The sequence below is a fragment of the Sphaerodactylus townsendi genome, linkage group LG01 (assembly GCF_021028975.2).
Source record: "Sphaerodactylus townsendi isolate TG3544 linkage group LG01, MPM_Stown_v2.3, whole genome shotgun sequence".
In the NCBI taxonomy this organism is placed as follows: domain Eukaryota; kingdom Metazoa; phylum Chordata; class Lepidosauria; order Squamata; family Sphaerodactylidae; genus Sphaerodactylus; species Sphaerodactylus townsendi.
In genome coordinates this window covers 177,020,795-177,035,710 of record NC_059425.1, presented here as the reverse complement: position 1 = coordinate 177,035,710, position 14,916 = coordinate 177,020,795, and positions in this window count along the sequence as shown.

Below are 14,916 nucleotides of genomic sequence, written 5' to 3'. Positions count from 1 at the left end.
GATATTAACTTAGGAAGGACCAAATATGTTTAAAGAACTGAATGTACAAATGTATAAAGTAGCTCACAGGAAGGTATTAGGTGGATTTTAATCCAGTCCTTTTCAGGTAATATTAATAGTAGGATTTTATTATAAGCTATACAGCTGCCAGAGGTTAGTGTTGCTATATGTTAACTGGATAAAAAAAGCATTAAATGTTTATTTATCTGGGTGTTTCAAACCAGCTCTTCAGGGAGAAGATGACATGCTACAGCCCAAACGTGTAAGATCTCAGAAACTAAGTAAGGCTGGTAATTGGAAGGGAAACCATCAAGGAAAGTTCTGCAAAGGCAGACAACGGCAAACCACCTATTCTTCACACTTTCCTTGAAATCCTCTTGCTTAGACAACCACAAGTTAGTTGCAACTTGACAGCAACCCAACACAGTAAGTCACTAGCAACTTAATTCACATAAGACCCGCTTTTCTTCACTCAATGGTGGATTCCACATGGGGCGAATATATTGGGTGTAGGATGCAATACAAACTGTTTTGGAGGGGAGGACTTTGCACAGATCCCGTTCCCAAAGACGAGTCTGCCTCATTTTATTTCCCTCAACCAGGGCTTTTTGAAAATCGCTAAACTAGCAATCCTTTCGCAAAATCCTGGGTTGGAGTCACTCCTGTGCAAAGTCCAGGCACATCCAGGCAAAAAGTGCTTTATTTCCCTCCCTTTCACTGCACTGTTCACAGTCAGGGAGAATCCGCCTGCCATTGCCCTGCCATTGTGGGAGGCCCCTTTTCCTTCCTTTTAAAAAAGTTTGCATGTTGCACATTCACAGCTATGCAGGTGCAGCCAATCATATTGTGGGACGATCGGCATGGCTGCAGGGGTTCGTTTCTGTATGCCTGCGCAGCAGTGTTGCAGGAAATTTTAAAAAGTGCAGTGTCTCTGTGCGAAGGTGCGAAAGCCACCTGGATAGTTTCTGTGGGTTCCAATCGCTGCCTGCACAGCACACATGTGAATGGGGAAAAGGAAAACGGGTTCCATTATAACGACTGCAACCCATTATGCATTTGCCGTGCACCAATGTGGACTCAAAGTGACTAACAAAATAACAACTAAATAAGAGAAGAGCATTAACAGGAAAGCATTTCCAGGAGATTGATAGGTAAGGTGACCAGACGTCCCGCTTTTGGCGGGACAGTCCCGCCTTAAATCAATCTGTCCCGCGTCCTGCGCGGTTTTTTAATTGTCCCGATTTTGCCTTCTGGGGTGCTCCCCTTTTCCCGCCCTGCCACAGGACAGGAAACCAGGGAGTGCCCCAGAAGGCAGTGCGGCAGCGTCCCGCACATGCAGCCTCAGGAGCATACTGCCTTTTGGGGCGCTCCCCGGTTTCCTGCCCTGTCACAGGACAGGAAACCGGGGAGCGCCCCAAAAGGCAGTGCACTCCTGCACATGCGCTCCTGCACGCGCACACCCCCTTCCCAGTTTTAAAAGGTGACAACCTGGTCACCTTATTGATAGGGCTTCTTTTTATTGATAGGGCTTCTTTTGGTCTATCACAGGAGTGATAGATTGTTAAAACAGCTTCCCAAAAAAGTAAAAAATGGAGGCAAACAACCTCCTGCTCCACAAGCAGGGTGCAGGCAAAATGGCAACTGGCCTCAGATGAATCAGCGGGGCACTTCCTCATGTGTAAACTAAGAAATGCAGGTAGACCCCACTGTGGAGCAAACAGTGTGGGGGTAAGTACTGCATGCATACAAGGTTTTTGACACTACAAAAATGGTGGGTGATGATAGACTGAAGACATGATGAAGAAGATTTATACTCCACCTTTTCTCCTGTAAAGAGACTCAAGGTTGCTTACAAGCTCCTTTCCCTTCCTTCCCCCCACAACAGGCACCTTGTGAGGTAGGTGAGGCTGAGAGAGTTCAGAGAGAACTGTGACCATCCCAAGGTCACCCAGCAGACTTCATGTGTAGAACCAGGGAAACAAATCCAGTTCACAAGATAAGAGTCCACCACTCACGTGGAGGAGTGGGGAATCAAACCCAGTTTTCAAGATTAGAGTCCACCACTCTTAACCACTACACTATGCTGGAAGAAGGGAACAAAAGCAAGAAGGAAAGTTGCTTTTTTGATAAATCCATACTCCACAACCCACCCCAACACCAGTAGCTTCCAGCACCATTCTAATTGAACTTTAGGGGAGGGAGTTAACAATTTCATTCTTGCTCCTAAAAGTAGTCATTACAAAGAATAAGAGGCCTGAAGTGCCTTTAATACATTGTATTCTGGATGCCAAAAATGTATTCTCTCAATCCACTTCCCAAATTTGTTTGGAGGGATGAGAAAACTGAAAATAAAATCCGATGTTGAGAACTTTCCAGTTTCCACTCAGTGGAAGTGCTGTTGGTCTAAAGCAATCAGGCGCTGTAAAGTTCTTGGATAGGTTTCAGTTGGGCATTTCGCAAGAGGGGACCACACATACTAAAGATGAGGAAAGAACATATATAGTGATCATGGATGTCTTGGAGCAAGCAAATGACTGAGAGCTGCAAATCCTTTGATTCTAAGATAGCCAGATGGCCAGCCATGTGTTTCCAATTATAAAATTAAACAGGAATCATAAAAACGGGGTTTCCATCGCATTCCTTTTTCATTTGCAACACCTAACTTATAAGTCACCGTTGGTTCTTGGAGGGAAACACCCGGTCCCATAAAATATGTTTATGAAGCACCTATAGCCTCCTTCCATCCTGGACTGACTGGGAATACAGAGAGATAGTTCACTGCAGTATTGCCACCAATAGGACAGCCAGATGTCCTAGTGGACAAAGAATTTCAAATCTGCTTGGCTCTGCAGTTTCTCATTAAATCCTTAAACGTCTACGAGCAAACATCCTGTTCTGCTTAATAAAATGCCCCCTTTCATACTGAAACAGAACAGTTGAGTTTTAAATCTGAGTTTAAATGCTAGCTGAAACCATGGAATCACTGGCCAAATCGTAACTAAATTAATAATAAATCAATAGTTAACCTCAATTTGCAGTTGCAATGCTAAGCAGAGCTTGCTGTCCGAGGGTGGATCTCTTTTTGTGCGAGTCCCTTTACCAATAATACACACTACTCAATTGCTGGGGTAATAAATTGGCCAGAGCCATTTTATTGAGCAGAAGCGTGAGGCTAAGCATGGGTCTGGGTCTGGTCATACGGGTGACGTGCGACAGCTCAGCAGGGCAGATGCCTCGTTCCGAGCTTCGTTCCATTGCGGGGCTCTGCCGGGTGGACGCTCCTGGCCAGAGATGTTCCCCTTCGGCCCGGTTCGACAGGGGCGGTTGCCTCTTGCCGCTGTTGCCGTTCCCAAGGGGAAGGCGTAGCTCCCTAGCTCCCTTTCCCTTCCCTTCCAGAGCCATACCCATGCGCCAAACCGCCAATCATCAGGGCTATGACAAAATAAGCATGCATTAACATAAACAATTTAGGGAGAGGTGGGTGGGCAAATCGTGGTCTTCTGTTAAACTATTTATATGCCATTAAAGGTATTTGAAATCGATATTTGTCTTCTGAGAGCATTGACTTCAATTAAATTAGAAGTATATAATCGCTGCCTAATATCCCACTGTAAGTCCCATTCCATCATTTTCAGGGGGAAATAGTCATAAATAACTGAATATTTCCACAGGAAAATTGCAGAAGTTTGCTTTAACCCCACACTACATTTGACAGTGTCTACAGTATAATGCAAACAGATGCTTCCCAGTAACTAGCGACTCTGGGTTGGTTGAAACAGAATTTGAGTCCAGTGAGACCTTAGAGATAAACAAACTTTTGCAGGATATACTCTTTGGTGAATCATAGCTCATTTTGTCAGATACAAGTGAGAACATTAGCCCTTATATTTTGGTCAGAAGTTGAGTGGGGTGCTACACACAAGTGCCAGTCGGAGTCAGGATGCAGTGGTACACTGCCAAGAATAATCAGCTTGATTAGAACATATGCACAGCGATGGGAAGGGGAGAAAGTTAGCCTCTGTAACAAGATAAGAATCCTATGTTCTTAGGCCCTTCAGTGTCCACCGTCCTGAAGCTGGGTTGGTTGAGTTGGCTAAATGGACCATGATAGAAAATGCGTCAAGAATCATTTCATGAACACCCCTGAAGTTACAAAAACACTCTTTTTTTTGCATTTTACTTGCAAACTCCCTTCAGCAGTGCTCATATTTCCTGAACAGAATGGATAAATAAATAATATTATTGTGCTTTTTTCCTGTTTTACGGAATGGGAACACTGGACATCAGTTAAGTTCTGGACTTATTTTAGCCACTCTTTAAAAGCTCTTCTGACACTGTTGTGACAGACTGCACAAGAAGTGCAGCCAAAAACAAAGTGCAATCACATACAGAGAGCATAGAGGAAAAAACTTTCTAAAAATTGGACAGTACTCTGGGTGAGTTGACCTGCAACCACTGACTAAGACTGGGAGGAGGTATTTTTCTGAGAGGGAAAGGTTAAAACTTACGATTAGGGTTAAGGCAAGGGCAGCGGTTCAGGATTGCCTTAGTGTTACGTTGATTTCTAGGGCACAGCCCGAGAATAGGGCTATGGTCAGTTTCAGGTTTCAGGGTTTTGCCGTAACCCTTGCCCTTGCTTGAAGCCGAACCCTAACTTACTAATAAATTAAATAAAAATAATAAGTTAGGGTTGGGCTTCAAGCAAGGGTAAGGGTTATGGCAAAACCCTGAAACCAACCATAACCCTGTTCTCGAAGTGCGCCCTAGAACTCAATATAAAAGCTAGCCAGAGTCCCTGCCCTTGTCTTCAACCTAACCTGAACTTGTTATTTTTATTTAATTTATTCAGTCATAAATTGATTACAAAATTGTAACAGGCTTGCCTTAGTGTTATGTGGAGTTCAAGGGCACAGTCCGAGAATAGGGCTATGGTCAGTTTCACGTTTCAAGGTTTTGTTAGAATTTTGGGAAAAATTTATGACTGAATAAATTAAATTAAAAATGGTTAGGGTTAAGGCAAGGGCAGAGGCTCAGGCTTGCCTTAGTGTTATGTGGAGTTCTAGGGCACAGTCCGAGAATAGAGCTATGGTCATTTTTAGGTTTTGGGTTTTTGTTACAATTTTGGGAACAATTTATGACTGAATAAATTATATAAATATGATACGCTAGGGTTATGTTTCTGTTACGCCATTGTAACGCCGTTGTAATGCTGTTTAAAGAGTTAGGGTTAAAGCAAAGCGAGCGGCTCAGGTTTTCCTTAGTGTTACATTGAGTTCTAGGGCCGAGTCCAATATCACCACAATCGTTTTAGGTTTTGGGTTCTTTTTTGAGAGCAATTTTTGACTGAATAAATTAAATAAAAATAATAAATCAGGATTAGGGTTAACTCAAGGGCAGGGGCTCAGGCTTGCCTTAGTGTGTTGTTGAGTTCATGGGCGCAGTCCGAGAATAGGGCTATGGTCAGTTTCAGGTTTCAGGGTTTTGGCTTCGGTGAATCCCTTGACCTTGCTCCCCCCACCCCCCCCCCCCCCCACCCCCCCCCCCCCCCACCCCCCCCCCCCCCCACCCCCCCCCCCCCCCACCCCCCCCCCCCCCCACCCCCCCCCCCCCCCACCCCCCCCCCCCCCCACCCCCCCCCCCCCCCACCCCCCCCCCCCCCCACCCCCCCCCCCCCCCACCCCCCCCCCCCCCCACCCCCCCCCCCCCCCACCCCCCCCCCCCCCCACCCCCCCCCCCCCCCACCCCCCCCCCCCCCCACCCCCCCCCCCCCCCACCCCCCCCCCCCCCCACCCCCCCCCCCCCCCACCCCCCCCCCCCCCCACCCCCCCCCCCCCCCACCCCCCCCCCCCCCCACCCCCCCCCCCCCCCACCCCCCCCCCCCCCCACCCCCCCCCCCCCCCACCCCCCCCCCCCCCCACCCCCCCCCCCCCCCACCCCCCCCCCCCCCCACCCCCCCCCCCCCCCACCCCCCCCCCCCCCCACCCCCCCCCCCCCCCACCCCCCCCCCCCCCCACCCCCCCCCCCCCCCACCCCCCCCCCCCCCCACCCCCCCCCCCCCCCACCCCCCCCCCCCCCCACCCCCCCCCCCCCCCACCCCCCCCCCCCCCCACCCCCCCCCCCCCCCACCCCCCCCCCCCCCCACCCCCCCCCCCCCCCACCCCCCCCCCCCCCCACCCCCCCCCCCCCCCACCCCCCCCCCCCCCCACCCCCCCCCCCCCCCACCCCCCCCCCCCCCCACCCCCCCCCCCCCCCACCCCCCCCCCCCCCCACCCCCCCCCCCCCCCACCCCCCCCCCCCCCCACCCCCCCCCCCCCCCACCCCCCCCCCCCCCCACCCCCCCCCCCCCCCACCCCCCCCCCCCCCCACCCCCCCCCCCCCCCACCCCCCCCCCCCCCCACCCCCCCCCCCCCCCACCCCCCCCCCCCCCCACCCCCCCCCCCCCCCACCCCCCCCCCCCCCCACCCCCCCCCCCCCCCACCCCCCCCCCCCCCCACCCCCCCCCCCCCCCACCCCCCCCCCCCCCCACCCCCCCCCCCCCCCACCCCCCCCCCCCCCCACCCCCCCCCCCCCCCACCCCCCCCCCCCCCCACCCCCCCCCCCCCCCACCCCCCCCCCCCCCCACCCCCCCCCCCCCCCACCCCCCCCCCCCCCCACCCCCCCCCCCCCCCACCCCCCCCCCCCCCCACCCCCCCCCCCCCCCACCCCCCCCCCCCCCCACCCCCCCCCCCCCCCACCCCCCCCCCCCCCCACCCCCCCCCCCCCCCACCCCCCCCCCCCCCCACCCCCCCCCCCCCCCACCCCCCCCCCCCCCCACCCCCCCCCCCCCCCACCCCCCCCCCCCCCCACCCCCCCCCCCCCCCACCCCCCCCCCCCCCCACCCCCCCCCCCCCCCACCCCCCCCCCCCCCCACCCCCCCCCCCCCCCACCCCCCCCCCCCCCCACCCCCCCCCCCCCCCACCCCCCCCCCCCCCCACCCCCCCCCCCCCCCACCCCCCCCCCCCCCCACCCCCCCCCCCCCCCACCCCCCCCCCCCCCCACCCCCCCCCCCCCCCACCCCCCCCCCCCCCCACCCCCCCCCCCCCCCACCCCCCCCCCCCCCCACCCCCCCCCCCCCCCACCCCCCCCCCCCCCCACCCCCCCCCCCCCCCACCCCCCCCCCCCCCCACCCCCCCCCCCCCCCACCCCCCCCCCCCCCCACCCCCCCCCCCCCCCACCCCCCCCCCCCCCCACCCCCCCCCCCCCCCACCCCCCCCCCCCCCCACCCCCCCCCCCCCCCACCCCCCCCCCCCCCCACCCCCCCCCCCCCCCACCCCCCCCCCCCCCCACCCCCCCCCCCCCCCACCCCCCCCCCCCCCCACCCCCCCCCCCCCCCACCCCCCCCCCCCCCCACCCCCCCCCCCCCCCACCCCCCCCCCCCCCCACCCCCCCCCCCCCCCACCCCCCCCCCCCCCCACCCCCCCCCCCCCCCACCCCCCCCCCCCCCCACCCCCCCCCCCCCCCACCCCCCCCCCCCCCCACCCCCCCCCCCCCCCACCCCCCCCCCCCCCCACCCCCCCCCCCCCCCACCCCCCCCCCCCCCCACCCCCCCCCCCCCCCACCCCCCCCCCCCCCCACCCCCCCCCCCCCCCACCCCCCCCCCCCCCCACCCCCCCCCCCCCCCACCCCCCCCCCCCCCCACCCCCCCCCCCCCCCACCCCCCCCCCCCCCCACCCCCCCCCCCCCCCACCCCCCCCCCCCCCCACCCCCCCCCCCCCCCACCCCCCCCCCCCCCCACCCCCCCCCCCCCCCACCCCCCCCCCCCCCCACCCCCCCCCCCCCCCACCCCCCCCCCCCCCCACCCCCCCCCCCCCCCACCCCCCCCCCCCCCCACCCCCCCCCCCCCCCACCCCCCCCCCCCCCCACCCCCCCCCCCCCCCACCCCCCCCCCCCCCCACCCCCCCCCCCCCCCACCCCCCCCCCCCCCCACCCCCCCCCCCCCCCACCCCCCCCCCCCCCCACCCCCCCCCCCCCCCACCCCCCCCCCCCCCCACCCCCCCCCCCCCCCACCCCCCCCCCCCCCCACCCCCCCCCCCCCCCACCCCCCCCCCCCCCCACCCCCCCCCCCCCCCACCCCCCCCCCCCCCCACCCCCCCCCCCCCCCACCCCCCCCCCCCCCCACCCCCCCCCCCCCCCACCCCCCCCCCCCCCCACCCCCCCCCCCCCCCACCCCCCCCCCCCCCCACCCCCCCCCCCCCCCACCCCCCCCCCCCCCCCCAAACCCCCCCCCCCCCCCCCCCCCCCCCCCCCCCACCCCCCCCACCCCCCACCCCCCCCCCCCCCCACCCCCCCCCCCCCCCACCCCCCCCCCCCCCCACCACCCCCGCCCCGAACCCCCCAACCCCCCCACCCCCCCCCCCCCCCAACCCCCCCAACCCCCCCACCACCCCCCGCCCCCCCCCCCCCCCCCCCAACCCCGCCCCCCCCCCAAAACCCCCCCCCCCCCCCACCCCCCCCCCCCCCCCCACCCCCCCCCCCCCCCAACAGGTCGCCGCTGCTGCGTTGCAGCAGCGGCGCCTGTGCGAACGGCGGCCTGGGGGCGCCTTTTTTGGCGCCCCCAGGCCGTCATTAATGGGCCGTGCAGAAACGGCCATCGTAAGTAAATAAAATACACTTTAATTATTTGGGTTCCAAAAGTCCTTGAGCAGCAATTTCAAAATGGCTGCATTATTGGTCTAGGACCATAAATAAATAAATCTGAGTCGGCTGCACAGTCTCTGGAGCAGGTCCTGTGTAGCCCGGTTGTATGCATCTCAAGTGAGATACAGTAAAAGCAGAAAGAAGAACTAAGAAAGGAAGCATATAACCTTTGTTACAGAGTCACCATGGTGTACTGGACTCTAATCTGGAGAACTGGGTTTGATTCCCCACTCCTCCATGTGAACGGTGAAGTCTTATCTGCTGAACCAGGTTTGTTTCCCTACTCCTATGTTCCTGCTGGGTGACCTTGGACTAGTCACAGTTCGTTCAGCCTCACCTACTTCACAAGGTATCTGTTGTGGGGAGAGGAAGGGAAAGGAATTTGTAAGCTCCTTTTAACCTCCTTACAGGAGAGAAAGGGGGGTATACATCCAAACAACAACACTATCAACAACTCCTTTCTTCTTCTTCTTCTTCTCCTTCTTCTGCTTCTTCTTCTTCTCCTCCTCCTCCTCCTCCTCCTCCTCCTCATCCTTGGTGGGGCACAACACACTGGGATTGGACAAAAGTTTCCTGCACCCACCCTAGGCATATAAATGAACCCACATTTTACAAAATAACACCACTTGTGACAAAATAATTATAGATGAGAAAGGCATCATATACTGAAGCAGGAGAAGCCCTCCTCCACTTGGTAACAAGCTTATTAGCATCTGAATAAAGAAATCAGGGGAGTCATTTTTAGTTGCCAAGTTGACACATAGGATTAAAAAAAATGTGGCACACAAAATGGAGTTCAGGCACCACAAAATGGCAGCTAGTCATGTCAAACAGGCCCCTGCAAGTCGAATTCCTCTCAAGGGGAAATACCCAAATACCCAGGGCCTGTCCAGAATCCCTGAACCAAATGTAGATCTGGCATCATAAAAATCATGTTAACTTCATTTGCTGATTAGGTAGCTATTCGAAATCCCAGTTCGTCAAGCCCAGTCGAAACATAACAAGAATATCGAATGAAGGCCTTCGACTTCCATACCTCATCAGTTCAGACATACAGAAAAACAACAGTAGTGTTCATCCTTGTGTGCGGAAGTAGACCGATTAAGGTCATTTCCTAGGTAGGCACGAACTCTTCTTAAACAATTTAAGAGTAGGAAAGGAACAAAAAAAATGTGGCGGAGGGGACCGAGAAATGCCATTATTGCCCAAACATTACATCTGCTCGGATGGCTCAGAACATAAGTTGGCAAGGCAACATATCTCAGCTTGAACAATAAACCTGTTATGTCAGTGGCTCTGCTATGTATGAAAGAAACAGGTTTCCATATATCATGCTGAATTTACTTCCTTTCAGCCTTTCATGGCCGAGCATTTGATGTTAATCCTTTCATTACTGCAATCGATACGGTGACCTTACTTAAAAGTTCCCTGACCTTTGGTGTTCCCAGTGTTGTGCTTTTAAAGTGTAATTTAACTCTTTTTCTTTATTCTGAAAATAGTACAGTACCCGGCATCAATGTGTTTTTGTGGTCTGAAAGGTAAAAGAAAACTTACCAGTCATCAAGGTTTTTTTCTCTCCCCCTTAAAGGACTGGATAGAAAAGTTCAGTGGGGGAAAAACATTTGCAGGTCATGGGGCACGTTCTCAGCTGTTGTGAATCATCTTTGCTCCATTAATTATATTGTTTTCTACAGAAAAAGGCCCTGCCAGCTCGGGACCCGGCTTATTTGAACTTAAAAGAAACTCCGGATCTTGAACTTAAGGTTTGTTCACACATTTATCAACATCAAATTTATCTATTTGTATGCTTCAATTATACCCCACTTTTCTCTCCCAAGGGGACCCAAAGTGGCTTAGATCATTCTATTTTCATGCTCACAACGACTCTGTGAAGTAGACCAAGCTGCGAGAGACAAATGACTGGCCGACCATCCTCTGGAAAACTTCTATGGCAGAGTGGGGATTCGAACCAGGATCTGCCAGATGTTAGTTCAACATTCTAACCACTATCACTCACTGGTTCCCACACATGAAATAGCCTTCGCCATAATAATTAATCATGGTCCACCATTGAGACACACCCAGCTCATGACAACCCCAGAACAAAGGGGTTTTCAAGGTACGAGATGAGCAGTAGGGTTTTGCCATTGTTTTCCTCAGCAACCCATTTTTGTTGGTGGTGTCCCATCCAAGAACCAACCATGGATGACCCTGTAAACTTATGAGATCGCACAAGACTGGGCTGGGCTATCTATAGAAACAGACAAAAAGGACAGTTCACACACTTTGGCACTGGTCATCACAGTACTGTTTGCACAATGTTCTTTGAGCCAGCATGGTATAATGGTTAAGAGTAGTGAACTCTAATCAGTAGAACTAGAGCCGTTTCCGCATGGCCATGATGGGGGTTGGGTCGGCCCCCACAGAGACGGTAGGTCGACCGGTCACAGGGGGGAGGGAAGGCGCCTTCGAGCCGCTGCCGTTCGCATGGCAGCGGCTGGAAGCCGCCGTTTTCCGTAAACCTCGCTCGGGAAGCGAGGTCGGAAAACAGCAGCTTTGCGCCACTCAGGAGGCGCGAGGGCAGCGTGGCTGTGCAGCAGCTGCACCTCCCGTGCAAACAGCTCCCTGGGGGTGGCTTTTTTGCCGTCCCCAGGGCGCTGTTTATGGCCCATGTGGAAAGGGCCTAGGTTTGGTTCCCCACTCCTCCACATGAGTAGCAGGCTCTAATCTGGTGAACTGGATTTGTTTCCCTGCTCCTCCACATGAAACTTTGGCTAGTCACAGTTCTCTCAGAACCCTCTCGGCTCACTCTCTCAGCTCCACCTACCCCACAAGGTGTCTGGTGTGGGGAAGGGAAGGAGTTTGTAAGCCGCTTTGAGACGCCTTACGGTTGAGAAAAGCGGGATATAAATCCAAACTCTTCTTATTCTCTTCCTTCCTGGTATATATATTTTAATGGTTTTCAGTATGGGTGCTGGATATAAAGTTGGTTTTTAATGAAGAGCACCTTCACTAGGTGGGAAAGCAGGATAGAAATATTTTAACCAATGAATGAATGAAATACGATGCATTGTCCACGTACATATCCATCAGCCCTCGGACACCACTTTGTTTCTTTACACTTGACTGTACCCCGGGTGGCAGGTAGCTGAATATGTCAATGGACTGCATTGGAAAGCATTCTGTGTTCTGAGATGAAAATTCTTACGCATGACTTTAAACCGGTACTGATGTCATGCACGTATGCCCATCACAATTCAGTTGCATGCCTCAAATGAGGGACAGGCACATGTGAACAAGCCCATGCATGATAGACTTTGGCATGAATTGTTAGTTTCTACAGCGCTACTTCTGAACACAGCATGGTGTAGCACTTAAGAGCAAGGGGACTCTAATCTAGAGAACCGGGTTTGATTCCCCACTCATCCACCTGAGTGGTGGACTTAATTGGAGAACTAGTTTTCCTGCTCCTACATATGAAGCCTGCTGGGTGACCTTGGGCACACAGTTCTCTCAGAACTCTCTCAGTCCCACCTGCCTCACAAAATGTCTCTTGTGGGGAGAGGAAGGGAAAGGAGTTTGTCAGCTCATTTGAGTCTTCTTACAGGAGAGAAAGGCGGGCAGGGGGAGGGGTATAAACCCAAACTCCTCCTCTTCTATATTACAACATGACACAATTAATTCAGTATACTAAAAGGGATGTTGGTCTGTTTAAAAAGTTGCAGAATAATGCTCAGGGCATTCAATCTGTAATACAACTTTTAACAATGATAGGGAAATAACTGTTTGTTATTTTTTATTCTGAAAACATACAAACCACAATTAAATGCTATTACTCGGACACCCATAAAGAATCATGAAGTCATAACATCCTCTTGCCACAGAAATGAACCTATCAAACAATATCTGGTTATCTAATCTAAAAATTCAACACATTCTAATACTTCCTTCTTGATATTATCCAATGGGCTATACAGATGCCAATTTTTTTACCCAGATTGGGTTCTTAATTGTTTGTTGTGGGTCCAAATTTTTCTTGTCTAAATACATTTATAGGTTGTAATCTTATTCATAAACAATAAGTGCCAATTTCTATGTAACAAATCTTTTCTTTCCCTGTTCCCCTAGGATTATTTGCTGTTTCTAAACAAGGTATCACACGCAAGGAATTAAGAAAAACTTGCCATGCACGTTTGGCTGTCCCGTGTATACTCTGTAATGTATGAACAGGCTGGTCTGTCTGCAAACTTTGGCTTCCCCTGCAGCTGATCTGTGGCTGCTTCCATTCAGCAGATTTTTCTGACCAAATAGAGGCTGGTCCCTGGCTACTAGATATGAGGTGGGTGGATAGAAAGGATGAGGGATGCTCAAACACCTGCCGATGTGGTTTATATTCTGCTCACCGATTGATAGCATGTGCCTATTTTTCATCCAGCTGTTTCACAGCAGCTTGATCCTGTTTGGTCAGGCTGCCTTCTGCAAACTCAAATAGTCCAGCATAGGCAGTGGTGGGATTCAAATAATTTAACAACCGGTTCCGGTGGTGGGATTCAAATAATTTAACAACTGGTTGCTTACAAGCACCATTTTAACAACCGGTTCTGCTGAAGTGGTGCGAACCTGCTGAATCCCACCACTGAGTATAGGGTGTTATTCACAGCATTTCACACTTGCACACATTCATGCAGCCTCAGGCGTGTCTTACAGCCAAACTTGATGTTACGGCAGTTACAGGTCCAACCAGTAGCCATTAACAGTTTGAGAGATTTGTGGTATTTAAAAAATGTAACGAAGCCCAGGTCCACAGTACATGGGTACCAGGAGACTTTGTCCCCCATGCAAGCATCTTTTCAAGTGTTGAAACAGCCCCCCTATAGATATTTCAGAACTTGAAAAAGCATGTGGGGGGAGCAGAATCACCTGCCCCCCTCCCGCTCCCATGCTGTAACCTCATGGCATTATCTAAATGGTCAAAATCTTCTCTAAAATGGAGTTGGCAGACAAAGGTTGGATCCCTAACATCTAGTTTGGCCCTTAGGGTTGTTTCACGTTACTAAGCAACTGATTTTGTTTTAAGAGTAAGCAATCTAGTCCATAAGCTATTAATCATAAATAAATGCTGTGTTTTTAAAACACATTTTACAATTTGGTGGTCATCTGAAGTCTCAGTTATCAAAACTATTTTGTACATGTAAATTTCTGCACAGCCTTATAAGAGCTGTTGTTCCACCCTCAGGAGCAGCAGTGGCGTAGGAGGTTAAGAGCTCATGTATCTAATCTGGAGGAACCGGGTTTGATTCCCCGCTCTGCCGCCTGAGCTGTGGAGGCTTATCTGGGGAATTCAGATTAGCCTGTGCACTCCCACCCACCCACGCCAGCTGGGTGACCTTGGGCTAGTCACAGCTTTTCGGAGCTCTCTCAGCCCCACCCACCTCACAGGGTGTTTCTTGTGAGGGGGGAAGGGCAAGGAGATTGTAAGCCCCTTTGAGTCTCCTACAGGAGAGAAAGGGGGGGATATAAATCCAAACTCTTCTTCTTCTTCTTATGATTTAACTAACGGGGGGGGGGGGGGGCAAAGAGATTGAGGAAACTGACTGACTCTTTCACGAGTGGAAGGGTCAGTTACACTAACGCAGCTGCCCTGTTCTTGAGTGCTGGTGCAGCTCTGTAGCAGTCACAAACTGGCTCAACACAGGCATAGAGCTCTAGGCTGGTTCTGTTGTGACCATCACCTAAAATACAGACACACACATCCTATTAAATGTTGGAATATTGCAATGTCTTGTGTGTGAGACAGATCCAGTATGATGTCATGGTTAAGAGCAGTGAACTCTAATCCGGAGAACCGGGTTCGATTCCCCACTCCATCACGTGAAGCCTCCTGGGGGACAGTGGGCCAGTCACAGTTCGCTCAGAACTCTCTCAGCCCCACCTGTTGTGGTGCGTGGGGAGGCAACGTAAGCCATTTTGAGACTCCTGAAAGATAGAGAAAAGCAGGGTGCAAAAACCAACTCTTCTTCTTCAAGGGATGAGGTACTTGCCAGAGAGCTAAGAGCTTTATTATAATCATTAAGAGGGATGCAGGAAAGGGTGAAAAGGACAGAAGGAAAGCAGTAAATCTTTCCACATTCCACGAACCTCCCACCAGCACATATAAGAGACACAGTTAACATGTGTCATTGATTGCGAATGGCCTACAGCACTGCTATGTTTCTGTCAGGGTTTGCTGAGCAACAAGAT